The following is an 8,030-nucleotide window of genomic DNA, read 5'->3' on the forward strand; positions in this document are numbered from 1 at the left end:
AGGGAAGGATCCTTGGATTCCAACCCCCTCATGCAGTTTCCAAGGTGCCTCCCTAATGAAAGCCGACCAGCCTTAGGGATTTGGGTTGGTCTAGTTCAAAACTAACTGCAATACCTTATTTTCATATATTATTATTTATTTATTAGATTTCTTTATTCATATTTTATTTGATTTTGAAACTCTCACACAAAGTCAACTACATATTGGATCTCCAATTGGATCCAAATTCAATTGGGTCCAATCTAAACCCAATAAGTCCAATTAACTTTATTTATTCAATAATTGGCATTAATTTTCCACTAACCATGGTTTAATTAACTTGTATAATTAATTATAATTTAACAAGATAATTACCCACTAATTTAATTTATTCAACCAATAAATTAATAATTACATTAAATGTCAACTATATCTAAGTTAAACATGAAACTTAGGAATTTAACACAAATCATTCATGTTGGTCAATTAAACAGGAAAAATAAAAAATTTTGCGCTGAACACAACAATTCCTTTTTTAAAATTTTGTGGGTCTTACAACTTAGGTTCGGACTCGAAGGTCTGATTAATACATGAACCCAGGTATAGTTTCTGAAATTTTATACCAGACTCGGGCCCGACCCGAGTTCCAATTAAGACCCACAAATTTTCAATGTAAAAATGATAAATATTATTTTACCAGGTATGGTCTGGGTCTGGTTCATGTAGTTTATATCGGGTTTGGGTATGATTTCTCTTATAGCATACCTGATTAGACTCAGATACAAACCCAATACCATACCCGAAAATCTGGTTCTACTAGGGTCTGAACCAAACCCGACACATTGCCACCCCTACATATGCTACACTGGTCTTAAATTTAAAAAATAATTGGTGATAAAGAGAGACTGAAATAAACAAATGACTTTAGTTTTTTTAAGAATGACCATACTGTATAACAAAAATAATGTATTTTTCGAAAAACCCTATAATTTTTGAAAATCCGTCTGAATCCAAAACCATAAATTTTTTGCTATAAAAGGACCTTTTTACCTTTTTCACATGCGAATTTCCCTCTTAAATATCTAAATATGTGAATTTCCTTCGTATTTGCTAATTTTCTCTCACACATTTGTGAATGTCCTCCTACATGCTTCCGTATTTATGAATATTCTCATACATTTGCGAACGTCCTCCTGCATGTGCTCCTTATGCGATTTTTAGTAAAAGAAGTTTGTTGAAAAAAATTGACAGTTTGAAAGCGCAATGGCATTTACTGACATTATAAAAGTGCCACTAAAGCCTTTAGCACCACTTCAAAAGCATGATAGCATCCAATGACATTTCAAAAGCACCAATAAATCCTTTAGTGACATTTTAAAAGCATGATGGATATTTAGTGACACTTTAAAAGCATCACTAAAGACTTTATTGATTCTTCAAAAGTGTGATGGGCCTTTAGCAACACTTCAAAAGCATTGTTAAAGCCTTTAGTGCTGCTTCAAAAGCGTGTATTTAGAAGAAAAATTGTAAAATACAATAAGACATTCACATATTTTGGAATAAAATATGCATATTTGGGAGGACATTCACATATTCTCATAATTTGAGAGAAAATTTGCAAATGTATAAGAGAAAATATTTGAGAGAATAATCGTAAATAAAGGATAAAATTCACATATTTGAATATTTGAGAGGAAAGTTCACATATATGAAGGAAATTCTTATGTGTGAAGGGTGAAAAGGTCATTTTACAAAAAAAAAGTTGTGGTTTTGGACATGGGGTAGATTGTAAAAAATTGTAGAGTTTTTTTTTTAAATGCATCATTTTTGTTGTGCAGTACAATCATTTTTCATTTATTTTTGTCAAGTTACATACGTGAAATATGTAGATTACATATATACGGTTAGTTTCATGAAAAACAAGCCCAAACAATGGAAAAGAAGGCATTTATAGGTGATGACAATAATATCATATAAAAGAGCCTGTATCTCTATATCTATCTATATATAATAATATTATATATATATATAGGTAAACTAAAATATGTAAACTAATATGAACCGATTTTTTTCATAGTTGTTTTTTTTGCAAATCTAACCTTGCATATGCATTTGGCATGGTCCATCTTTTTGAAATCAACTATTGAATCATCATAATCTGATCAAGAAATGTGACTTTGTATGCTTGAATATTTACAAAAATTCTAAGCTTGATTTTCAAGCTTTAAAAGATCCTTATTGTATATCATAATTGGACAATCTAAGAGTCTTTTTCTATAAAACCAAACATCTAGATTGCATCCGTATGGTAAAATTTTAGGGAAAAAACTATAAAAATCTTGGTGCATATCAGTTTATATATAAATATCAGTGTTTTAGTAAGTACGCATATGTAGGATTAGTAAATAAGCGCACAAGTTGCTTACTTTACAAACAATCCAATTGTCAATAGACCACAACTTCATCATATGGGTGATGGATGGAGAAAGAGATGGAGCTTCTTGGAGATCAAAAGGGGCCATGAAAGAGCAGCATTAAGAAAAAGATGATGAGGTATGATTACTTCCTTGTGAATCGGTTGCATGACGGTTCTTCATCAGAATGGTGACCCATATTAGTGTGAGAAGAATCCTCCAACATCTCCATATCTATTCCTTCAATTCATTTCTTGAACGTCTTCTAGCATAGAGCAGTTACTGTTATATTGTATATAATCGATGCTCAGTTATATTCAATCTTCATCGCACACCTCACTTGATGGAACTGTGTGAGAGTGGGCTTCATGTATGCCTCTATCAAGTGACATGTTCGGTGGTAATAAAATATAACGTCATGCATAATATGATGGTAATTGTTTTTAAGCTAACATGGTTAGGTAGACAAGGAAGTAGTGATACTAGTAAAACTTGTAGCCAACCACATGTACTTGGGATAAGGCTTGATGATTGATGATGATGACGATGACAATGACGATGATGTATTTTTTTTAATATGTTGGCACATAAAAAAGAAAAAAAAAGAAAAAAGAAGTTGATGTGCTTAAAGAAAAGGAAAAGAAAGCAGAAAAAAGAAATTGATGTGTATAAGGAATGCTTTAAGAGAAATTGTAAGATGGAGATCTTTCTCACATTAATGCTGGTTGTCCAAAACTTATGAGGGACCCACTCCAGTCTCCTATAACATGAAATGCCCCTCATCTCCTTTTTTCCATGTTGTCACAGCCACACAATCTGGTATGCCCGATAGACTACGACCATCCATCAAGCATGCCACCATGGTAATCCCTATTGTTTCGCTTGTTCTAGATGGTTTTATTGTCCTTTTTGTGGATAGAACAATGCACTTCTCATCATTTTTGAAGTTTGTTTTGATCGTGGTTGGACAATGTGGATCCTTTGACATATAACTGGGGTTGGAGGCTATCTATGCAATTTCTTTTGTACTCTCTCAAGACATAGGCAAGAAGGTTCATGGGTAGGGATATAAATCGTATTCGGTTTGTATATCCAACCGAAGCCAATCCTCTTTAGTTGGATTTGGTTAAGAGAATAGGATCCCACTAGAAAATCTGGTTGGTTTTCACGTTGGGATTTTACAATTTGAGTTCAATCAGAATCTGAATCCAACACAAGATCTGATTATATATGGCTCTCATTACATATAAATTCAGGTCCACTTGTTGAAAACCACCCCAATGAAAAAACCTCTCAAACCTATCAAATGGACTTTTTATTGGATTTTGATGTTTTTTTTTTTAAATTCCGACTATATAGATGTGATCTATATGCATGTTTTTATAGAAATTAGTTTTTGGAACATTTGATTCCGATGCATGGATAGGCTTTTATAAGTTTCCAAAATCAACCGCATACAACTTTCATAAAATTTTGAAGCTTTAAATATCATTTTTTCTATCCAAAATTCTTGACCCAAGTATTGATTTCTAGTAAATCAATCATGTTGAACACATCTTTACAGTCAAAATTTTGTAAAAAATACCATTTTTTTTTCATTTGGCAGGTTTGGTACCATTTTCATTGGAGAGGTTTTCAAATCCCGCTACATGTATAAAGTCACTAGAATATCAGAACTACCATGTGAATCATCTTCATGGATTTTTGTTTTTGCTCATTTCTCTTAAATCTAATGGTACAGATGTGACCTACCTGCGTTGTTTTATAAAAAGCAGTTGTTGAATCATCTGATTGTGATTATGATGCGTAAATGAGATTTTTTAAGGCTTTAAAACTAATGGCTCATAATCTTCATAAATAGTCAAGCATTTGAAATTCACATTTTTTCATAAAAAATACACATTTCAACAGTTGATTCTGAACAAATTTACCATGTGTAACACATTTTCATGGTTTGATTTGAAAAAAAAAACTCATTGGAGATCTTTGATTTTATCTTTCATTTCGTTTTTAACCTTTTATTTTAAAACTTGTTTTTAGAACCAAATATGGGGCCCACATTAGGTGGCGCCAAAATTGGAAGTCCTTCAATTAGTTTAGTTTATGTTAGAGTTCTTAATTAGGCTTAGGTTAGAAAAGTCAAAGACCAAATTTAGTTAGAACACTCTAAAGAAAATCGCCCCCCTCTTAATTAGTTTAAATTAAGAGAGTTCCGGCTAGATCAGAACTCTCTAAGCTTAAACCTATTTTTTTCTATAAATAGGGCCTTATAGGGAGGTTGACCCACATGCTCTCATTGCCCTCTCTCCCCCTCAAATCTTCCTTGCTCCAGTAGCCTCCTCCCCTTCATCCATTGCAGCCCAAGGTGAGCTCCCTCGTCTCCTTCCTCTTTTGTTCATTTTCTTTATTTTTTTATTATTTCCACCATTGTCGCCCCCTTTTATGCATGTTTTTCTTTTTTTTTCGTTCAAGAAACCATGCCCATGATTCAAGATGATGATCAACTGAGTGTTTAAGATATTTTACATGTTTTTTATCCATGAATAATATTTGCAATTCGTTTATTTTGTTAAATATCCGAAAAAGATCGAGATTTGACACTTCTATGGATCAAATATCTCTTTTAATGGCTAAATCAAATTCGCGATCATGCTTCCCTAATTTTCCATTTTGTTTCATCATATTCATGATTATTTTCAGTTATTCATGCATTTAATCATGACTCACAACCTTAGATGCATATTTTTATGATTTTTACATGCATAAATCAGAATATATCATGATTAGGGTTTTATTTCTGAGATATGCAATTTTAGATGTCTGATAATGATATTGTTTTACCTATTTATATTCATAGTTTAAATCTAAATTTTTTATAGTAGAATCATGCATATGTTCACGATTTTCAATAAAAAATTCTTTTTTTTTGAGGTCTGTAACCCTGTTTTCAAAAATCAAAGTCAAAACCTGGTTCCTACATTGTTTAAACACTATGTAGAATTAGGTTCTACTTGCCGAGGTCATATCTCCCTCATCGAAGATCGTTTTTCAAATCCGTAAAAAGTGTCATGTTCGTCAGAGTGTTTAGTTTATCCTATAAAATTTTTATAATTTTATACGACCGATCTTTATTTTTATTTAACTCAAAATCAAATCCAATATTTCTTGAATCGCCAGGCCGGTTCGAATCTTGGTCCATCTTGCCGGAGAGAGTTCTCCCTAACCAGAAATGATCTCTTCGATTCATAAATTGGGTTGTTTTCGTCTGTGTGTCTATTTTCCACGGCTTGATTTTTATAGATTTTCATCATTGTTTTCTATTTTCTTGAAGCCCAAGATTAGAGTCTGTGTTTCTTGAACCTTCATTTGCAATTCATAGAAAAAGTCAACTTGCGCGGGTCATATATCCTTAATCGGAGATCTTTTTTCTGATTCGTAAAAATCCATGTCTTCATCTGCATGTCTACTGTATTCTGTAAAATTTTCATAATTTTATATTTTGTTTTGCTACCTTTTTTTAAATCAAAACTAGGATATATCTTTCTTGAATCGTTAAGCTATGGCCAGAATCAAGCGCAACTTGCCAGAACGATTTCTCCCTAACCGAAAATCACATTCCATATTTATAAAAAGGGTTATTTTTATTCAGATGTCTAGTTTTTTTCTATAAAATTTCATAATTTTTTATTACTATTTGTTATGTCGTTCTAGTCTGACACTGACACTGTGATAGGTACAAAATAGCATATTTTTTATATTTTTATTTAATATTTATATTCAAAATAATTCTAAAAATATATTTTTTTATTGCATATTATTTTTTGGATTATTAGAAGTGTCCATGTTAATTTTTATAATTTTTTAAATTCATTTTATGTATTATTTAGTCATTTCATAAAAACAGGATGCCCGCAGAGTTCCGCTTCAACTGGAACACGAGCAAATTTTATTGTTTTTGCATATTTTATTATTTTTATGCATGGTTTTTATATTTTTAGAGTTTGATAATGTTCATAATCATATTATGGTGCTTTTCACCCAAATTTGCATCGTTTTAAATCCGTTTGATCCCCGGATCAAGCGTCTTACAAGAATCTTTTTTGAAAACCCTGTTTTTAACCTTGTTTTGCAATAAATATCAATTTTCAAGGGGATTTTAGTTATTTTTCTTCAAATTTTAAAATTTAAATTTATTTATTTTTATTATTTATTCAATTATGCATCATTTATTATGTTATTTAATTATATTTATTTACAGAAGCATGAAAAGGGCTTATATTCAGATAAATCTCTCAATTTCCAGATATTGTTAGATAAATCCTGAAAAGTCGACATTTGTCTACTAAAAAGTTTGCTAATTTTGTAGGGAGGATCAAAATTAGATTTTTCTTTGTTTCTCTCTTCCTTTCTTCAATTCATTATTGATGTAAATTATAATATTGAAATAAGAAATTTTTTCCTGCTTAGATTAGGTTGCATTTGCATATAATTTAATTTTGATATAACTGCTTGTTTGATCATTAATGCACATATTTTAAATTCACAATGGTCTACATGAATGACATGTACACTTGTTTTTAAGGTGTTAATAAACTCGATGGAGTTCGTATTTATGGTCATAGTCAGAATACGAACAATACCCAGATTTATCATCTTCTTTTAAGTCACAAACGACTTACACTCTTAGGCTATCTTCAGAAAATATTGCATATTTTCAAAAGTTTTTCTAAATATTTTTCCTTTTAGAATCAAATGAGATATATTCAATACGTATTTATGGCCATAGTCAAGAATATGTAGCGAGTTTATTTCATCTAAATTCTATAAGGCATATAAATTCTTTTATAAATATTTTTCTCAAATTCTTGAGAAAATATTTTCATAAATTGCATCCATGCATCATCTAGGTTTAGATTGCATCATGAAATGAGACCACAGGGCCACACGCCCATCCTTTTGACCAATTTCAGAATTCTATTTCAAAAAAATCGATTTTCTCAAAATTATTTAGGTTTTCTTCATAAATCAATTTTCTCAAAAACATCAGGATTTCTCTTCTTCAAAAATAATTTTTCTCATAATAGTTTTTCATTCTTCAAAAGAGTTTTCTAAGTTTAAAAAACGATTTTCCAATTATCTCTTTTTCCAAGAATTTTCAAATATTTCAAGCATACATCATGTTTTTAGTCATTTTTTTTCAAAGTTCATAGCACATGCCTGATTCTTTGTGCATTTAGAAATAGAATAACAGTTTAGACAGTTGAGTAAAATAAAGCACATGATTGATCCTTGATTCGATTACCCTGGTTATGACGCCAGGAACAGTTGAACCTCGTACCGACAGGCGAGTCCCATTCTACGAAATTTTCCCATATTTTAAAATAGAGGCGAGTTATTTTCAAAGGTCGTTTGACTTGCAAAAGTACAATTTTGCAATGATAATACAATGACGATGATGCATTTTTTTTTATATGTTGGCGCATAAAAAAGAAAAGAAGAAGAAGAAGTGTTTAAAGAAAAAGAAAAGAAAGCAGAAAAAAAAATTTGATGTGTTTGAGGAATGCTTTAAGAGAAATTGTAAGATGGAGATCTTTCTCACGTTAATGTTGGTCATCCAAAACTTATGAGGGACCCACT

The sequence above is a fragment of the Nuphar pumila genome, chromosome 12, assembly GCF_984573655.1.
Source record: "Nuphar pumila chromosome 12, dmNupPumi1.hap1.1, whole genome shotgun sequence".
In the NCBI taxonomy this organism is placed as follows: Eukaryota; Viridiplantae; Streptophyta; class Magnoliopsida; order Nymphaeales; family Nymphaeaceae; genus Nuphar; species Nuphar pumila.